The 19532-nt window shown below is 40.4% G+C and overlaps 1 long non-coding RNA gene across 1 annotated transcript; it reads right to left on the bottom strand.

Annotated features, from left to right (window-relative positions):
- Positions 1-327: 327 nt before the first annotated feature.
- Positions 328-14394, bottom strand: LOC118730709. Its single transcript, XR_004991588.2, has 3 exons — positions 14381-14394; positions 10725-10729; positions 328-434 (listed from the first exon to the last, which is right to left on the bottom strand). It is a non-coding gene; the product is annotated as an uncharacterized LOC118730709 (long non-coding RNA).
- Between the last annotated feature and the right edge of the window lie 5138 nt (positions 14395-19532).

Here is a 19532-nt window from a genome sequence, read left to right on the forward strand (position 1 = left end):
AGAGAAAAAGTGGTTCCTGTCAAAACCGGTTTGGCTCAGTGGATAGAGCGTTGGCCTGCAGACCGAAGGGTCCCAGGTTTGATTCCAGTCAAGGGCATGCACCTTGGTTGTGGGCTCATCCCCAGTGGAGGGTGTACAGGAGGCAGCTGATCATTGTTTCTCCTCTCATCAATGTTTCTAACTCTCTATCCCTCTCCCTTCCCCTCTGTAAAAAAAAAATCAATAAAATATTTTTTTAAAAAGAATGGTTCCTATGTACAGTTTTAAGTAACTCTCCTAGACACACATTTAGTGATTCTGAGCTGGGATATTTGTCACTCTGAGTACAGTCAAACCTCTGTTCTCCAATGTCTCCCATCTCAAACAATTCGGTTCTTGACCAAGTTGTTCACAGAAAAAATGTCTTGGTTGTCCACCAAAACTTCAGTTTTTGACTGCTCACCCCTTTCATGCGGATACCTAAGTATGGCAAAAAGTATCTCTCAGGGAACAAACACAAGGAGAGAATGCTTTTGTTGCTGGCTAGAGAGATGATTAGTATAATTTTAAAACACAAGGAGGCCACCAAGACTACTAATGTTGTAAAGGGTGTGAAAATGCTCATAAAACGGCAATTACCAGCACTTCAGTTAGAAAACCTGATGCTGGTTGGACAAAGGACAAGCAGGAAGCTGGCGATAGCATTTCTAAAGTGGTGATATATGAAAAATTCCTTTAAGGCTAGTAGGGGGGCGGTTTAATAAACATAAGAAAATAAGTGTTTATTTATAAATGAAGCAGTACATTGGACAAGTACTGGGTATGAGAAAGGTTAACACGGGGAATCATTTGGGGATCTGGGATGGATGGATTCAATTTATATTATTTCTGATGGGGAAAAAACGTTTCTGTTTTCTAACAAACTGCTCTGGAACAGTCTTCCAGAACGAATTCAGTTAGAGAACTGGGATTGTACTGTGTAAGAAATGAACAATACATGCCTGACTCACACTCTGCCTCACCTCTGGATTGTGTTTCTTAACATGCATTTGTGATTAGCATTCTCCTTCCCTCTTCCCCGCACTCTCATGAAGGCTCTCTTGCTCTCTGGAATTAAGCACGTGGTCTGGCAGCCTTGAATCAAGTGCCAATATGATTTAGAAAAAAAAAGCCTTCCTAGGATTCTGGATGGCACAGATGGTGCAAACTAAGCTGATGTAGCATTGGAAGCTTCTAGTCAGACATTGATCCCAAACAGAAAAAATAAATATATTTTTTTTCATGGGGAACATGACTTGCAAAGAGAGAGAACAAGAGTTGTTGGAGGAGGGAACCTACAGAACCTGCTGTCTACAAGTCTTGGATTCAGAGCAATGAAAGGAATTTTTAGGGATGAAATAGGCAGGCTTAGGAAATTTTAAAACTTAAGGGGTCCGTGAAAAAAGCACAGGGCTACAGAATGGCAAGGAAGTTGGGAGGGGCAAAAGATACACATTCACAAAATTGAGGGAGGAAGAAAGCCCAGAGGAAATAGGAGAACAATAAGGGAGCAGGAGGAGGGATCCTCAAGCACTTCACATGAGCTTTGCACTCTAAAGTTGCTATAGTAACCAATCTAAGGGAAATAGTGTCCAATTAGAGGGGATATTGAAGGCACAAAGATCTGCAGTCTTTACAGACCTTTGGGAAAAGGGACTCAGTGGGACTCTTCTCCCAATATGGGAGTCTGTCCTTGTTTCTCAATAAATTTCCAGCTTTGCTATACCATCCTCCATCCATGGTTTCATTCTTCGAGGCCAGCAAAGAGCCCAGAAAACCATACTGTCCAGGGGAACAATACATGATCCAGTCCAAATTCCCTCCTCAGCGACAAGCAGTAGTTCCTTCTATTTTCCATATGTTTTACTTCCACAGTTTCACTTGCCAGTGGCCAACAGCCATCCAAAATTAGTGCATAGAAAATTCCAGAAATAAACAATTCACAAGTTTTCAATTTCATGCCATTCTGAGTAGCATGATGAAATCTCATACCATCCTCCTCTGTTCCACCTAGGACACAAGTCTTCCTTTTGACCCCTGTATTCTGCCAGTCAGTTGCTTAGTAGCTCTGTTGGTGATGAAATTGTCGCCTTATCTAAGTGCTTTTGTTGCAGCGACCCTTAGCCTATCTAATAAAGAGTGAATATGCTAATTGACCCTCACACCCTCACAAATATGTTGGTGCCCACAGCTAATAAGGAGAATATGCTAATTGACTGTCATGCCTTCTAAGATGGCAGCACCCACAGCCACAAGATGGTGGTGTTCAGTCCCCTCAGCTCACGCACTTACCCCCAGAGTCCCCCAGTCTCTTGATCCCTCCAGCCGCCTAGGGCCAGCCTGAGGCACAGACTAGCCTCAGATGGCAGCTGCCCAGCTGCCCAGGGCCACCTGAAGCTCAGGTAACCAGGGCCTGCCTAGGCTTGCTCTGCCAGCAGTGGCAGCAGTAGAGGTGTGATGGGGGTGTTGCCTTCCTCTGATTGCTGGGTCACCTCCTGCCCTTTAGGCCTCCCGGACTATGAGAGGGGGCAGGCTGAACTGAGGGAAACCACCCCCCTTACAGTACATGAATTTTCATGCACCGGGCCTCTAGTTTTACTTAATAATGCCATATTCACATAACTTTTATGAGAGAATATTGTTATAATTATTCTATTTTATTGTGAGTTTTTGTTGTGAATCTCTTTCTGGGACTAATCTATAAATTAAATTTTATCATTGGAACATAGTATATATTGTTCAGTATCATTGTGGTTTCAGGAATCCATTGGGGTCTTAGAACCTATCATATCCTCTGGGGTTGGGAACAAGTGACTGAATATCATTTCCTGTTTGGCATAGGAGTTGAAGAGAATGATTAGAAGGGAATCACAGAAGCCATATTTAATATGGCTTATACTTAAGAGAGGTTGTTCCTATTTTGTTGATATTTTCTAAAAACTCATGAATAACAGCACACTAACCAGAAAAATAAAAAATAGGTTTCAGGAATATTTAATGGTTCACACTAGTAATTCCTGCTGAAGATAGACTATTTCCTTTTGCCGTGTTTTGAAAGGAAAGGAAGATTAATGTAGTGCAAAAAAGTAAGCCAACTCACACCATGATATTTATTCCAAAGGAGTTTAAGAACCGGAGCTCCGTCTTTTAAATTAATGGCCGTTATTACAAGCCACTGACCTGCTGTCTGTGGGCCAGAGGCCATGGGAGGCACCCGGTGAGCAGCAGAGTGAGAGGGCGAAGGCGAGGCGAGTGCTGCTGCCTGCGCCCTGTAATGAGATGTTCGCCAGCCAGCTCCTCTGCCACAGAGCCATCTATAACGGGGAGAGCACAGAGCGGGCCGTTTGCCCTTAAAATAATAACTAGAAAGAAGATTCAGAAGTTGTTCCCTATCTCCCATTATTTGGAGGTACAAATTCAGGGGTTAGAAAGAAGTTCATATTGGAAACTTAGAAAAGAAGGGAAGTAGATGTTAGAATTAAAGAGCAGTGTATCAGCAAATGCATGTTTCGGTCCGTGTTTCTTAGTTATGGAAAAATGAGCGGGAGACTAGAAGGAAAGGGAAATAGGTCATTTATTTCTTCATTTTTAGCAAGGGGATCACGTGGTGTTTGAACCACAGAAGTAACCTTTCCAATCCCTGTTCTTGCCAGAGCCAAGATATCTAGTTCTGTTCCTTCCTAATCAAGGCCGTCTTCTCCTCCTTGGTCTCCAGAAGGGCCTCTGCTCCCCTCGTAGATCCTGGGAGGCCAATCAGCAGATTCACTACAAAGTATTCTCTCCTAAATGTGATCCTTTGTTATACTTGATCTTGCAAATGATGCTCTCAAGATACCTGCAATTATTTTTCCAACATTCATTCAAATAACTAAGATTTTAGTAATGATTTTTTAAAAATCCCCATTTACTGTTAGGTATAGTGCTAAGTTATTTACATACATTTAGCTATATTTCTACTCATTGTAAAACCTTGGACAAGACTCTCAGAGCTTCATTTTTCTCATAGATAAACCGTATACAACAAATATATGGCCTACTTTATTCACTTGTTGAAATCACTCACAAGGATAATGAATTGTATGTATTTGCCAAAGTGCCTAGGATATATTATGTGCTTACTATTAGTTAATAACAAAAAGTATATACTAAAGACAAAGTGATTCTTCTATTTTCAGAATTATTGGAAATATTGATGATTTACTTCTAGAATTTTTTAACTAATATACATTCCATTTAGAACTACAATATATGAGAGTGTCTTCTTTCTGTGCAATATACTAGTATAGGGTATTAGAATTAAAATAAATTATTTGTTAAGATCTAAACCAAGTTAGACTTTGAGAATGAATTTTCTCTAGCAAAAATGGTCCATGTATTTGAACAGCAGAAATACTAGTATTTGGAAATTATTAGCATTCTCAGATTTTAGATTTCAAATACTGAGTTGTATTAAGCATAGTTTTCTTTAGCCAAAGCATACAGAAAAATGCAGCTTTGACTTGGTTACTTTATATTTATTTGGAAGATGGTAATAATATACATCAACCACAAGCTTATATATAAAAATAGTAGAAGGTAATAACATAATATTTTTAAAGATATGCCTATTATTTCTATTTTTTTTTACAACATTAAGTGCAAGGAAAGTTGTATTTTACTGTACAATATTGAGCTTCTCCTGGCATTTTGACATTTTGTTATTCTCATAGGTAGCAAACTGAGCATTTGTGAGACCCACCACAACTCTCATAATGAATCCCTGTGAGAAAAGTTGTTGGGGATCTTCCCATGTCACTGTTGGACACTCATGTCTTTTGCAGAGTCTCTGTCAAAGCAATATGCCCATGTAAACAAATTGGGTTGTTCGTTTTCTTGTTACTGAGTTTCAGAAGTTATTTATGTATTTTGAATGCAAATCTTTTGTTAGTTATGTGATTATAATTACTGTTCTCTTCCTGGCTTCATCTTGTCTTTTTGTTCTCTGAAGAATGTCCTCTGCAGAGCAAAAGTGTGTGACGTAGATGAAATCCAACTGCAAAACATTTTGTGTTCTTGCTGATTTATGCCTACTTTTTGTACCAGTTACTGACCAAAAAATCTTAAAGTTTCCAATTGTAATTGTGGATTTGTCTAATTCTTTTTTCAGCTCAAGGAGATTTTGTTTCATGCATTTCGAAATTCCAGTTTTAGATGAAGGAACATTTAAAACCGTCTTGTGTTATCAATGGGTTGACCTTTTTATCATTTTTAACCCTGGTCATTTTCCTTGCTCTAAAACTAACATTACTTGATATTAATATTAATTTCTCTCCATTCTTCTGATTATTGTTTGCAAAGTATGCCATCTTCTATCTTTTTACTGGTAATCTGTTATTAAAGGAAACCAGAGCCAGACAGAAGATAAAGTGACAAGAGCAGATTTTGTTCATGAACTATTACAATGGGAAAAGGAACTTCAATCACAGTCAAGAACTGGGCTTAAGTCCAAGTGCATCGGGGCAAGTGGGGATTTATAGCCGAGGAGTAGATTGGGGGTCAGTGCATAGAAACATTTTCACAATATTAGCAGCAAGGAGAGAAGGAGTCTGTCTACACTAGGGGTGTCGAACTCAATCAGAGAAGGGGCCAAAATCTAAAACCCAGCCTAAATCGCGGGCCGAATGGTTTACTGAACAGTCATAAACTGTCATTGTGATGGAAACGCAGTGGAGTGCAGTGATGACAGCGCGGTGCGGGCCACATTGCAAGGCCTGGCGGGACGGATTTGGCCCGCGGGCCTTGTGTTTGACACATGTGGTCTACACAGTCTTTCCATATTTTTGCTGAAGTTGGTCTGGGCTAATGAAATATCAGCTGGCGGATGATGGGGAACAAAGGATTTGATCAGATATTGGGGTTGATCATATATCAAGGATGGGGTCCCAGTTTATTTTTCTGCATGTGGTTATCTGGTTTTCCCAAAATCACTTATTGAAGAGCCTACCCTTTTCTCCACTGTGTATTCATAGCTCCTATGTCAAATACTAGTTGACCATCTATATCAGAGCTTTTTTATGGGATCTTGATTCTGTTCCATGGTTCTGTGTCTATTTTATTTCAGTCCCAAACTGTTTTAATTATGATAGCTTTGTAGCATAGTTGTAATTGGTAAGTATGAGGACTGCAGATTTGTTCTTCTTTTTAAAAATGGCTTTAGTTGTTATTCTTTGTGGTTCCGTAAAAATATTAGGATTATTTTTTTCCAGTTCTGTGAAAATATCTGTGATTTTCATAGGGATTGCATTGATATATAAATGTCTTTGAATAGTATGGACATTTTAACAATATTAATTCTTCCGATTCATGAATACAGAATATACTTTCATTTGTTCATGTCTTTAATTTCATTTCAAAGTCTTAATATTTTTCAGTCCACAGATATTTCAACTCTTTGATAATTCCTAAGTATTTTGTTGATTTTGATGCTATTGTGAATGGGATAGGTTTTATTATTTTTTTTCAGATATTTCATTGTTCGTATATAGAAATGCAACAGATTTCTCTAGATTGATTTTTTATTCTTCAATTTTACTGAATTGGTTGATTAGATATAACATTTTTATGTGGAATCTTATGGGTTTTCTATATAAGATGGTATTGTGCTCAAACATAGACAGTTTAACTTCTTCTTTTGTTATGTAAATGTATTTTATTTCTTTTTCTTGCCTGATTCCTCTCAGGACTTCCAGGACTATGCTGAATATGAGTGATAAGAGGGGCACCCTTGTCTTTTTCCTGATCTTAGATATTAGCTTAGGGCTTTTCACATATAGTTTTTATGATGTTGAAGTATGGTCCCATTTTGTTGAGGGCTTGTAATCTTAAAAGGATGCTGCGTTTTGCCAAATGATTTTTCTGCTTCTATTGAGAGGTTCATATGTTAATCTTCATTTACTAATGTGGTGTGTCACAATTATTGATTTGTATATGCTGAACCATCCTTGCAATCTGGGGACAAATCCCATTTGATCATGGTCTATGATCCTTTTTAAGTGATCTAGCCATTGCTGAAAATGGGATATTTTTAAAAATATATATATATTTTAAATTGATTTCAGAGAAAAGAAAGTAGAGGGAGAGAGAGACAGAAATATCAATGATGAGAGAGAAGCATCCACCAGCTATCTCTTGCATGTGTCCTACTAGGGATGGAGCCCACCACCCAGGCATTTACCCTGATTGGGAATTGGAACCATCACCTCCTGGTTCATGAGTCAGTGCTCAACCAATGAGCCACACAGGCCAGGTGAAATTGGGGTATTGTGAACATTTTTAACTTAAATTTCCCCCATACCATTTACCCCCTCTATGTCCTCTTCCACCTCCAACCATCCCCTGCCACCAGTGCAGTCACCACACTGTTGTCCAGGTCCATGAGTTCTCTCTTTTTTCTTTTTTGCTCAATTTCTTCATCCCCTTAACCCCTGCTCCCCGACCCCTGGCTATAGTCTGTCTCTATTTTGCTTGATAGTTCAGTGTGTTCATTAAATTCCACATATAAGTCCTCTGTTATCATTATATTATTGTCATTTTTCCATTCAGATCCTTATATGCTATGATATTGACATATTTGATGTTTTATGTTCCTGATGAATTGAACCCTTTCTTATTATATAATGACCTTCTTTGTCTCCTGTTACTATTGTAGGCTTAAATTTTGTGTGTGTGTGTGTGTGTGTGTGTGTGTGTGTTTAATCTGATATACTATAGTTTTAGCTCCCTGCTCTCTTTTGGTTTCTTTCTATTTGAATGAAATGCATTTATCCATCCCTGTACATTCAGCCTCTGTGTACCCTTACAGCTGAAGGTCAGTTTAGATGGTGGGAGTTAATTCTAAGGATGTGAGGGGAATTAAGAAACTAGGACTTTCTGCATTAAGTGCCACATTAGCATTCAGTCTCTCATTTTCTCAACAGCAGGTTCACGATCTTCGCTTGAGTGCAGTCGCCCTTCTGTGCTGGGTCAGCCCTTCTCTCCCTTTGCCTCCACTGCTCTGGTCACTATTAAATACTTTCTCCCGTCTTGTTCATTGTTTCTGCTTAATTTCTTGGCATATGGGTACTCGTGGCTTTTGCTGCTGATTCTATAAGCTCCAGACACCTCCTTTTGGCTTCTACTGTGGGAGTGTTTCAATTGGTTCTGGTCCCAAAGATGGACACGTTCTTTGATGTATTCAGTACCACTCTCTCACCTGCTTTTATTCTTCAGATATTAAACCCCAGTCATTTGCTGTTAAATTTTATACTAACACGTTGTCATGAATAAGTACTTATTTTTAGAAATGCTTTTAATTACATGGGAATGTACAATTTGGACTGCTCTAATTTTATACTTGAATTTGTTTAATGTCATAAAATGATTTTCCTGAGGAAAAAGAAACCGTGCTTTGACAAATATCCATTGAGAACCTTCTAAATGCCAGCATATACGGGAAGAAGAAAATGTGGATTTACCATTGGTTAGAGAAGTCAGAAATGTAAGTGACTACAATTCAGGAACGTAAATGCTAAAATCAGTGCACACGCTATCTGCTCAGGGAGTACAGAAGGAGTGATTGCATGTAAAGAAGGGAAAAGGGTGACTACCAGTGTGGGGTTTGAGTTTCTGATTGTGAACAGAAGGGAAGAGGAATGAACATTCCAGGCAGAGACAGCATCTGCTTCTGCAGACTCAGAGCCATTCTCTTTTGTGATTGCTTTTGCTGATCTAAATCATTACTTCTTTATGGAACCAATTATCTGTTCAATGATATGAAAAAGTAAACTATTATGAGGATATGTAATCTGGGGAATGAAAGACAAGTGTCACCACCTAGTATGCCACTATGTAAAATACTCATCCTCAGCTTTCTGAAGAGCTGTAGTTATTTTAGGTGACAAACAGATGCAGTGTCTCTTGGTGGAAGTGTCAGTTAGGAGTGTCATTCTAATATGCTTACAAGCAGCTGGTAGTTTAAGCTGCTTGACCATTTTTTGGTGTCACACCAGCAAACATGAATTAAATAACTGTGTTTCACAGATGTTTCTCTTCTGAGATATGTGAATTTATGACTTTTTAGAAAAATATTTATATGCTTAGAACTTTTCTGAAGCTCCAGATGAGCCAGATTTTCACATGTATTATTTTTGGAACATACTATTTTCAAAATCTCCTTTCATTAAATTGAAGACTTGTTAGTCACTGGTCTTATTAAAACTTATTGTACCTGAAAATACATCACTGAGGGTTTCTTTATGGAGTGGATTTATATAATACTTAGCATCTTAAATTCTAGAGGTTAAGCTTAAGTAGTAATTGTCTAAAAAGAAACAAACCCAATCCAAGAAGGAATGTGCCTTAAACAATAATCCCATGATGGTACAATGAAGACCTTCATAATTCACCCACAAACTTCCTTTCTCATCCCTTTCTGAGACAAGTTTTTTAAACAATCAAGCTGTTCCTTCCTACTATCACAAAAATGTTGGCTGAGTGCTAAGGACGAGAGGAGGCCTACTGGGACGTTGGTGGATGCTGTCACCATATGTGATCTTGCATAGCAAGGAAAACATCTTTTATATCTTCTGCGCTCTCAGATTCCCATCTGGGTTCCACATGTTTAACTGTGCTAGAATGTTCGTCTCTGAAAGAAAATTATTTTCTACTTAAGGCGATGGGAGCATGCTTATCTTGTTTGAGGTGGTGGTAGCTACCATAGTCCTTGAACTGCAGATTCTCAGTAACTTCAAATAAGAAAAGTATCCTTGTCCAAATGGCTATTCATGATGGCAGGCAACTCTTTCCAAGGCTTCCTCCTTCCTTTAGCTCCTCAGTGATCAGCAGGTGGCTTCCTGGGTTACCCTCTTACCTGCATCCAGCCAGGGCAGAGAGCGGGCGAGGCACAGGGAGGACGGTTGGAGGACTGGTTCTGAAGCAATGCACTTGCTATTGGCTGGGACTCAGTAACATGGCCTCAGTCATATGATCTCAGTAACAAGCTTCAACTTCAGAAAAAAAGAGGAAATGGATTTGGTTAGCACTATGCCAGCATCTTCCACCGTTTCCTCTGAGGTTCTTTCCCTTGCCAGTGGTCTTAAATATGTTTGCTAACTTGCAATCTAAAATACACTGAGTGGCCAGATTATTATGACCACCTGACGTTTGTAGGCAAATTAGCCATACACTGCATGGTATGGGATATGGAAGCCAAAGGCCTGCTCAAACACTTTTGCTGTCTGCAGTCACCAAGATAAAACGTCTCCAATTCACACAAGAACACAAGTTCTGGACAGTTGAACATTGGAAAAAACTTATGTTGTCTAATGAATCACATTTCCAGTTGCATCATGCAGATGGCAGAGTGAGAATTTTGCAGAAACAGCATGAAAGCATGCACTCCACATGCATGAGTATAACCCTTCAAGCTGGTGGGGGCGGTGTTATGGTTTGGGGCAAGATTTCCTGGCATGATTTGGGCCCTTTAATTCGTGTGGAGCAACGTCTGAATAGTACAACATATCTAAGTATCATTGCTGATCAATTTCATCCTGTCACGTTGATGATGTGTCCCAATGGAGATGGCTTCTTCCAATAAGACAATGCGCCATGCCAAGGTGTTCGTATTGTGCAGGAGTGTTTTCAAGAACATGAGGGAGACTTTACCTTTCTTAGGTGGCCCCCACAATCACCAAATCTCAACCCAGTTGAGCATTTGGGGGACGAAGGTAAAAGAGCCCTCGGGCTGCTGGTTCTACAACCATCAACTCTCACCGAACTGGACAGCGCTGTTCATCAGGCACGGTGTCAGATTCCTCCCATCACCTTTCAGCATCACGTGGAGTCAGTGCCAAGAATCGCTGCAGTATTAAAGGCAACAGGTGGCTCAACAAAGTACTGATGGGCACTCAGTGTACTTTGGAAAATTTCTATAGGCTCATGCCTTCTCCGGGTTATCTTCTCAAGGATTATTTTTTAAAATGTCCTTTAGTTTTATAGAAAACTAGAGTCTTGATACATGAAGATTCATGCAAGAATGGGCCTTCCTTCCCCTGGCTGCTGGCAGCTGCCTTTCCACTCCTGCCCAGAGCCACCTTTCTGCCTTTCCATGCTGCCCAGAGGCCCAGAGCAGCTGGGGCGGAGCAGGAGTGCAGGATGCCTGCGAAGTCACCATGGTGATGACATAAGTGTCCTGCCTTGTTCCCATCTTTGTTGGTCTAATTTGCATACTTGATGATTGGCTGGTGGGCATCACAAAGGTATGGTCAATTAGCATGTTACTCTTTTATTGGGTAGACAATTGAGTAGATATTTCCAAAGATAATGACTTGGAACAACTTGACTTTCAAAACATTTGTTTCCCGTTGAGAGTCATTCCTCTTCTCAACACCTACCAATACTTAATATCCAGTAAGATTCAGGATGAGAGATTCACTCATCCACTCACTATTCATTGATTCAGCAGATATTTATTGGTCATGAGTGCCTGCTCTGTACCATGAATAAAACTGAGATATATTAGTGAATAAAAGAGATAAAGACCCCCTCCACCTGGAGATTACCCTTAGCCAGGGGAGACCAAAAACAGATGAAAAAGACTAAAAATAGACCTAATGAATGAGACAATTATATAGTATTTAAGTAAATGATAAGTGAAATTGAAAAAAAACAAGTAGAGATGGGTAAGAGAGAGTTAAGAATGTGGTGTTGGGGGAAGGATGTTTATCCTTTTAAATTGGGAGATAAACCTTATTTGTGTGATATTTGAACAAACACTTAAAGGAGACACTTTCTTGGGAAGAGGTTCGGGCTGAGGAAGCAGCCTGTGCAGAGACCCTGCGGTGTGATGATGTCAGGCATGTGGGAGAAGCAGCGGAGGGGCAGTGCGGCCTGCGTGAGGGTAGGGGAGGCAGTGAGAGAGGAGGTCAGCCAGTCAGTGGTGCTGAGTTCAAAGCAGAAACTTTTTTTTTGTTTGTTTTGTGAATCCTCACCGGCTGAGATTTCCCCACTGATTTTTAGGGAGAGTGGAAGGGAAGGGGGAGACAGAAATAGAAATACATGGATTGGTTTGCCTCCTGCACATGCCCCCACCAGGACTGGGGATTGAGCCTGAAAACCAGGCATGTGCCCTGACTATGACCTCCTGGTTCATAGTTCGACACTCAACCACTGAACCACACTGGCTAGGATCAACCCTTTTTTAATGACAGAGGGGTATCCATTTTAAGAGTCACAGTTACCAAACAAATGCACTTCCATGAGGAGTGTGCTCCCATCTGTCTACAGGGGTTTTCGTTAGGATGGTGTTTGGTTAACCATTCTTCTGCATTTCTTTTATGACTGGGCCTGTTTTTAGAATTCCGTTATCTCTTTCCAGTGTTTAAAAATTGGTACCCATTCAAGTAAGATATATTTTCAAGGTTTTTTTTCCCCATTAATTATAATATTTCAGAATAGTCAGATTACCTTCAATTTTTAGGAGTATAGATATTTCCAAAGCAATTTCCTGGTGACGATATATCATACCCCAAATTTAAAATTTACCCCTTTATCTTTACTGACAGGAAAGCTGTGGAAAAACTAAAAGGAGTGAGGAGCATTTTGAGATGACTGCATTAGCACTCCCTGCTCCTTGCTCAAGTTGTAGAGACAAAAGGATTTCTGGTGGGAGCTCCTGGGAGACTTCTGACAATTAACACAGAAGCCATATAAGAGGGGTCAGATGGCCCTCCGAGCTTTAATTTTTAGGAAATTTGTCTTTGGTATGAAATTAAATTTAGAAGTAATTATGGAGGTAGTTTTCTCAAAGTAAGATTTTGACATGTTAGGGTGATAAGTAATAATTCATCTTATTTTCTTCACTTGACCATCAGTGTGACTATGTCTTGATGCTAATGTGCCTTCCAAATAAGGAAAATTTTTGATCAACGTAATTATTCTAAAAACATTTTTGGCCGAAACCGGTTTGGCTCAGTGGTAGAGCGTCGGTCTGTGGACTGAAAGGTCCCAGGTTCGATTCCGGTCAGAGGCATGTTGCGGGCACATCCCCGGTAGGGGGTGTGCAAGAGGCAGCTGGTCGGTGTTTCTCTCTCATCGACGTTTCTAGCTCTCTATCTCTCTCCCTTCCTCTCTGTAAAAAAATCAATAAAAATATATTTTTAAAAAATAAAAAAATAAAAACATTTTTGATTTGTACTTCCTCAATGTTAATAAGCTATGTTTTCTCTACAGACCACATTCATTTTCATTAATTAGTGTATAGGAATATATACAAACATATATATGCACATATCTACATATTTATATTATATTAGAGTCCCATTGCAGGAAAATTCCTGCAAGAATAGGGCTTCCTGAGGCCAGAACAAAACAGCTGCCTTGCTCTGCTGCCTCGCTCCCTCATGCCTCCTCTGCCTCGTTCCCTTCTCTGCTGCTTTGCTCCCTTCTGCACCACTTGGCTTCCTTCTATGCTTTCTTCAGTATTTGCTCCAACTGCATATGCAAATTAACCCATCTTTGTTGGATTGATTTGCACGCTCACCCTGATTGGCTGGTGGGCGTAACAGAGGGATGGTCAATTTGCATGTTTCTCTTTTATTTAAAAAAAATAGATTTTTTCGATTTTACAGAGAGGAAGGGAGAGGGATAGAGAGTTAGAAACATCAGTGAGAGAGAAACATTCATCAGCTGCCTCCCGCACACTCCCTACTGGGGATGTGCCTGCAACCAAGGTACATGCCCCTGACCAGAATCAAACATTGGACCCTTGAGTCTGCAGGCTGATGCTCTTTCCACTGAGCCAAACTGGTTTAAGCTGTTTATCTTTTATTTGTGTAGATAATAGTTCCTTTAAAATGATTTTGTTGAGTCAGTGTTGATGAAGAACTAGTGGCTTAGTACCGTTAGAAAAACTTGCCCCGGACTCTGCTCTGTATTAACTAAAACACTGAAAAAATAGGTATTCCTATGCTGAAGATGGGAGTGAGCAGAATGTTCACCAAACAGCATTAAAAGAAAACAAAACCCTACCTTACTGTAGGTAGGAGAATACAATAAGGAGGTGAATTGTGTAACTAAGTCATGTGGGGAAAATAAGATTATGTGGAAAGTTAATGAAGCATGTACAAAGATATCAAAAGCTGCGGGAAATGTGAAAAGCATGGAAGGCATGAAATGGAGAAAGAGGAAAACCAGTTCCAGGATCCATTTGCTCGCCCTGGTGGGTCGTGGAGTTCAGTCTTGTATTTCTGAGGATCTTTGTGCCATCTGAATTGTCAACATGAAAGACGGATTATTTATCCAGTAACTTCTGTCTCCCAATGGTCAAGGGTTCCTCCCCTCATTTCACAACTCTCTCATACTTTTCATAATTATCCCCATATGAGTGCCAACATGACCCATGCCCTGGGGCACAAAGCAGGAGATACACATGGGACCAAGGTCAAGGTCTGGAAGCTGTTTGTTGCAGTAACTATTTGAGTAAGTGCTGACTTAAAAGATGTCTGGGCACAAGATAGCCTCAGCCTGCACTGTCCATTCACATAGTCCTCCACACTAATGGGATCACTCGGAGCTTTTCCAAGGATTGTTATCACTGGGGTCATTATTCCTCAGATCTCAGACAGGATTCCTGCCCCACCCTTTCAAGGAACTTTCACCTTCTGACCATAGCCTACAAGAGGGCAATTGAGTTCAAGCACCCTTTGTCCTGGCCACCCCTCCTCTCTCTCAGTCTCAGAGGACTCAGTCTGTTTCTGGGTCAGGCCCCTTCCACATTCTTCACAAATCAAAGACCTCCTTCCCTCCGCTGTGTGGACAGTCTCAGCATCCTTCTTATTTGGGTTCTATTTGGTGGAAGACTGAAAGAAAGATTATTTTGGTATACCTCCAAGTTTTCTTCAGCACTGAGACCAAATTCCATACTAATCACTCAGTACTTTTGAACGATCGCTCAGGATTAATTGTTCCCTTGGAATCTTGAGTTTTAGTAAGTTTTCAACTTTGCGGAGATAATGCTTCCCTTTTGAATATGTGGAGTTGGTGCTGTCGGAATTACACTCAAGATTACTCATTTGGCAAGGATGTGGTCCTACCACATCAGGCAGCATCCAAAGACATCTATTGGCAAGTGATTTTCTCCTGAGGCCATTTTCAGGTCTGGAAAATTGGTCATAATTTATAATAGATGAAATAATTAGATCATAGCTAGGGTAAACATTAGAATGTGTTATTTTTAGAGGAAACATAAAAATGCAATGATGACTGCATTCATATGTCAGCCATCAATACTTCATGTCTCCTAATGGGTCTACCAGCCAAGAGAACGTCTCCAATTCTCTTGTTATCATTAGGTCCAGCCTCTGAGTGCTCAGGGACTGTCCTGGCTGTCGGTGCTTCCAGGGTCATAACTGACAGGACCCCTTTCATACTGACATGGTCCCCCAAAGCCTCCTCCTTCATTGTTGAATCCAAAGCCTCCTCTTGGAATTTTGAGTTGGAGTGTGTGTGTCAGGGAAAAGTCCAAGTTGTTTATAAAACAGTGTTTGAATATAACACGTCTTTGAAAAAAAATTTCTGAGTTTCGTTTGAGCTGTGTTCTTCTAGTTGCTAGAATGTTTCTGAATTCTGAAAAGCTGTGGTTGTGTGTTTTTTGTTTGTTTGTTTGTTTTTTGTTTTTTGTTTTTGTGTGTGTGTGTGTGTGTGTGTGTGTGTGTGTGTGTGTGTTTTTATCACAGTAGGAGTCCAGATAGTCAGTTTTTAGTTGCCCGGTGACAGGGGAGTGAACGTTGTTACTGCAAGACTCTAATCCATCAAAGCCAGGCTCAGACAGGATGTGCCCCCAAAGGGTGGCAGGGATGGAATGTTACAGGTTCATAAACTCTCCACCAATTCTTCATGACCAGGAGAGAATCCTGTTTCCTTCAATATAATTTTCCTTATTATAAAACTGCCATATTTATGTACAGGTCAGACTTGGTAATACAGTGAGAAGGCTGGACAATGATCAGCCTTGTCTGAAATATTCACCTCAGATATAACAATGTGCTGCTTTGTACCTAATCCAGGAAGGTAGCCCTGGCATACAGGTGTCATTGAAATTTTCCTGAGGTATTTCAAGAGCTACTACCTAAACTCATTTTGCATGATAAAATGTATGTTATATATAAAGAGATTAAGTAGGAATTTTGGAAGTGTGATCCGATGGGGTTTGGAGTAGAACGAAATGGACTAAAGCCATTTGCTTTGAGATTTCTTAAACCCATTATTTCCTTTTAATTATTAAGAAAAATATTCTTAATTAACCAATAAAAGTACCCAAATGGCTTTATGAATTCAAGAAACATCTGCATTGAAATTCTGAAGGAACGTGTTGTGATCCAGGTACTTAAGCACTTTGTATTTCTGTGTTTACACTGGGAGAAATCAAGATCCTAGAAGCTTAAGTACTTGCCCAAGATCACATGCTTGTAAGGAACAGGACTTGGGTACCAGGTCAGAGAACCACTCTCGCCTGCTTTGAATGGACTTCTAGATGCCCACATCTATATATATAAAAGCCTAGGTGACCATCGCAACAGAACAGGATGTGTGGGGCGACCAGGCCGGTAGGGGGGTTAGTGAGGGGTGACCAAATGACTGAACAGCAGGCAGTTAGGGATGACCAGGCCAGCATAGGGGGTAATGAAGGGTGACCAGGCTGGTGGGGGGTAGTTGGGGGTGATCAGACTGGCAGGGGGGACAGTAAGGGGTGGCCTACAGGGTTGGAGAGTTAGGAGTGATTAGGCCAGCAGGGTACAGTTAGGGGTGACCAGGCCATTGGGGGGGGGGGCAGTTAGGGGTGATCAGGCAGGCAAGTAGGTGAGCTTTTAGGAGCCAGTGGTCCCAGATTGTGAGAAGGATGTCCTACTGCCCATCCCGCAGGGATCGGGCCTAAACCGGCAGTAGGACATCCCCTGAGGGGTCTCGGATTAGAGAGGGTGTAGGATGGACTGAGAACCCCCCCCCCCCCCCGTGAACAAATTTTGTGCACCTGGCCTCTAGTGGTATATAAACATGTAGGATAGCTTTTCATCTCTCTGACCCCAAATGAGGACTTTAAGAATGTAACAAAGACTTGTCTCCTGGATAGGAATATCCAGTTATCGTCATAGCTGTCCACATACTTGGTGTAGCACAGATCTCAGCCATATTAAAATGGACTGCTTTCTGCAACCACACAACGCTGACTACTCTAACCCCATGTCACAGTCTGACATCTACATTGCAATTAATGATCTGTTCTCAGAATGTTCGTTCAGATTTGTTGTTGCCATTAAACTGTTTTAAACACCAGCAGTTACAAGTTATTTAAAGAATTTTGTATAATTAATGAGAAATCCCTGGAATTAGTCTCTGAGGTCATTTGGGCTCATGTACTTTCAAAAGCATCTGACTCCCTGTCGCCAGAAAGGCAGGTGTGGCTCATTGCCACAGCAGTGGCTGCCCTCCCATCCTGCACAGAGGTTGGGGAGTCAGGTTAGTGTGCATTATTCTTGCATATAATCATCTTAAAATGCACTGAAATTCCTGTATTTTACTCCAACTGCTTTAAGTTCCATCACCCCATTTCTCCATTCTGGTCACACCCTTCTACTCTCCTCAATTCTTCCCAGAGTGCCCGCTAGATTCTGTCACCCCTGCATTTTTACGTTACCAAGTTGGTATGATTTCTGTCCTGTGAGTGGCTGCACTTTCTCCATGTGCTGCCTGTAGGTTGATTTAAAACGTGGAAAACCAATAAAATGTCACATGAATGGCGGTGGTTGTGTAAATGTCGCTCTATCCAGGGCTCAGTCATGTGTCACAATTACACTGTCTTTCTTGTGAGTCCAGTGTGTTCCCTGCTGGCGAGGACAGGGCCCCAAATAATGATCTTGGCTTACATTCCTCCCTTTAATGTGGAAATGGTCACATTTCAATCAGCTTTATTTTTTTAAAATCTTTATTGTTGAAACTATTACATATGTTCCTTCCCCTTCCCCTGTCAGTCCAATCCCACCCACACCCCAGGCCCTCACCATGCCACTGTCTGCATCCATGGGTTATGCATATATGCATATAAGGTCTTTGGTTGACTACCTCCCACCCACTCACTCACCATCTCAGCCTTCCCTCTGAGATTCTGCTCTCTGTTCCATGCTTTTATGTCTCAGGATCCACTCTGTTCATCAGTTTGTTTTGTTCATTCAATTCCACACATGAGTGAGATCCTGTGATACTTGATACTTGTCTTTCTCTGACTGGCTTATCTCACTTAGCATCTATGATACTCTCAGGTCCCTCCATGCTGTCTCAAAGGGTAAAAGATCCTTTTTTTTTTTTTTACTGCTGCATAGAATTTCATGGTGTAAATGATCCACAGCTTTTTATCCCCTCACCTACTCAGAATAAATGAATAAATTAAAATATATTTAAAAGAAAAAGAATTAGTTGACAATGCCGCTTTCTTTCATCTTTAGAATGTCAACAAAAATAGCAAAATTCATGATCAATAATAACAGATCAAAACACAACGTGTTCGATTGGCACCAGTGTGAGCTTTATATGTATTACACATGCACACATCAATGTTATTTTTAAATTGCCAGTGGTCATATGAATGGACAGTTGGTCACTTAGCCTTTCATCTATAGATAGGCAAATAGAAAGTTTTCCTAGAAAATTATTGATCACTTGTTTATGGAGGAAGAGATTATCATTTCATTTACCTCCATATAGAAAGATTTTAGTGGAAAATAAAACAGGTTCCATTCATAGCATCATAAACCCATCCCTTTTGTCCTGCTTAAATTTATGGTTATCTTTTATTAAAAAGCAGCAGAAATCAACACATTTAAAAACAAACAGGATATTGAATGAGATTTTTTTTCCCATATGTGGACATTTGAGCTTCCTGTATACCATGGCCCACAACCCTTTCTCAGTTATAAGTTTCATGTAATTCTGAGATTCATTGATAGAAACATTTGTACTAAACAGAAAGGCTTTGACCTTCCATGATATTACATAATTAATCTCAAGATACTTTTATTTCCTGGGATGATTTATCCTTTACATAGTCCAAACAACAAAAGTTATCTGATGTCTGTGCATCACCATGACTGTCCCAGCTGCATACCATAACATGGGAAACACGCTCTGTTGTCCTAAAGGAGAAAATGGAAGACTCAGTGGTCTTGTGTTCAGTGTTTAGTGCCAGAGAAGGGTACATTTCCATATTCACGCCTCGGTTCTGTATGTAAGCAAAATTGGCTTCTCTTTGCACTCCAAGAGAAATAGAGCCAATCAATGTGCAAAGCTCTCCTGTAGTTTATATGGAAGCAAAGCCAGCTAATGAAGTCTATTCCATTGACTTAAGGTTGATGGAAAATGCTGGAAAAGGCCATGGCTGACCATGTTGATGAATTTGTAAACTAAAGAAGTGGTGGCTTTCTGTTCCAGATAGATAGCCAGGAGGGAAA

The sequence above is a fragment of the Pipistrellus kuhlii genome, unplaced genomic scaffold (assembly GCF_014108245.1).
Source record: "Pipistrellus kuhlii isolate mPipKuh1 unplaced genomic scaffold, mPipKuh1.p scaffold_m20_p_3, whole genome shotgun sequence".
NCBI classification, from domain to species: domain Eukaryota; kingdom Metazoa; phylum Chordata; class Mammalia; order Chiroptera; family Vespertilionidae; genus Pipistrellus; species Pipistrellus kuhlii.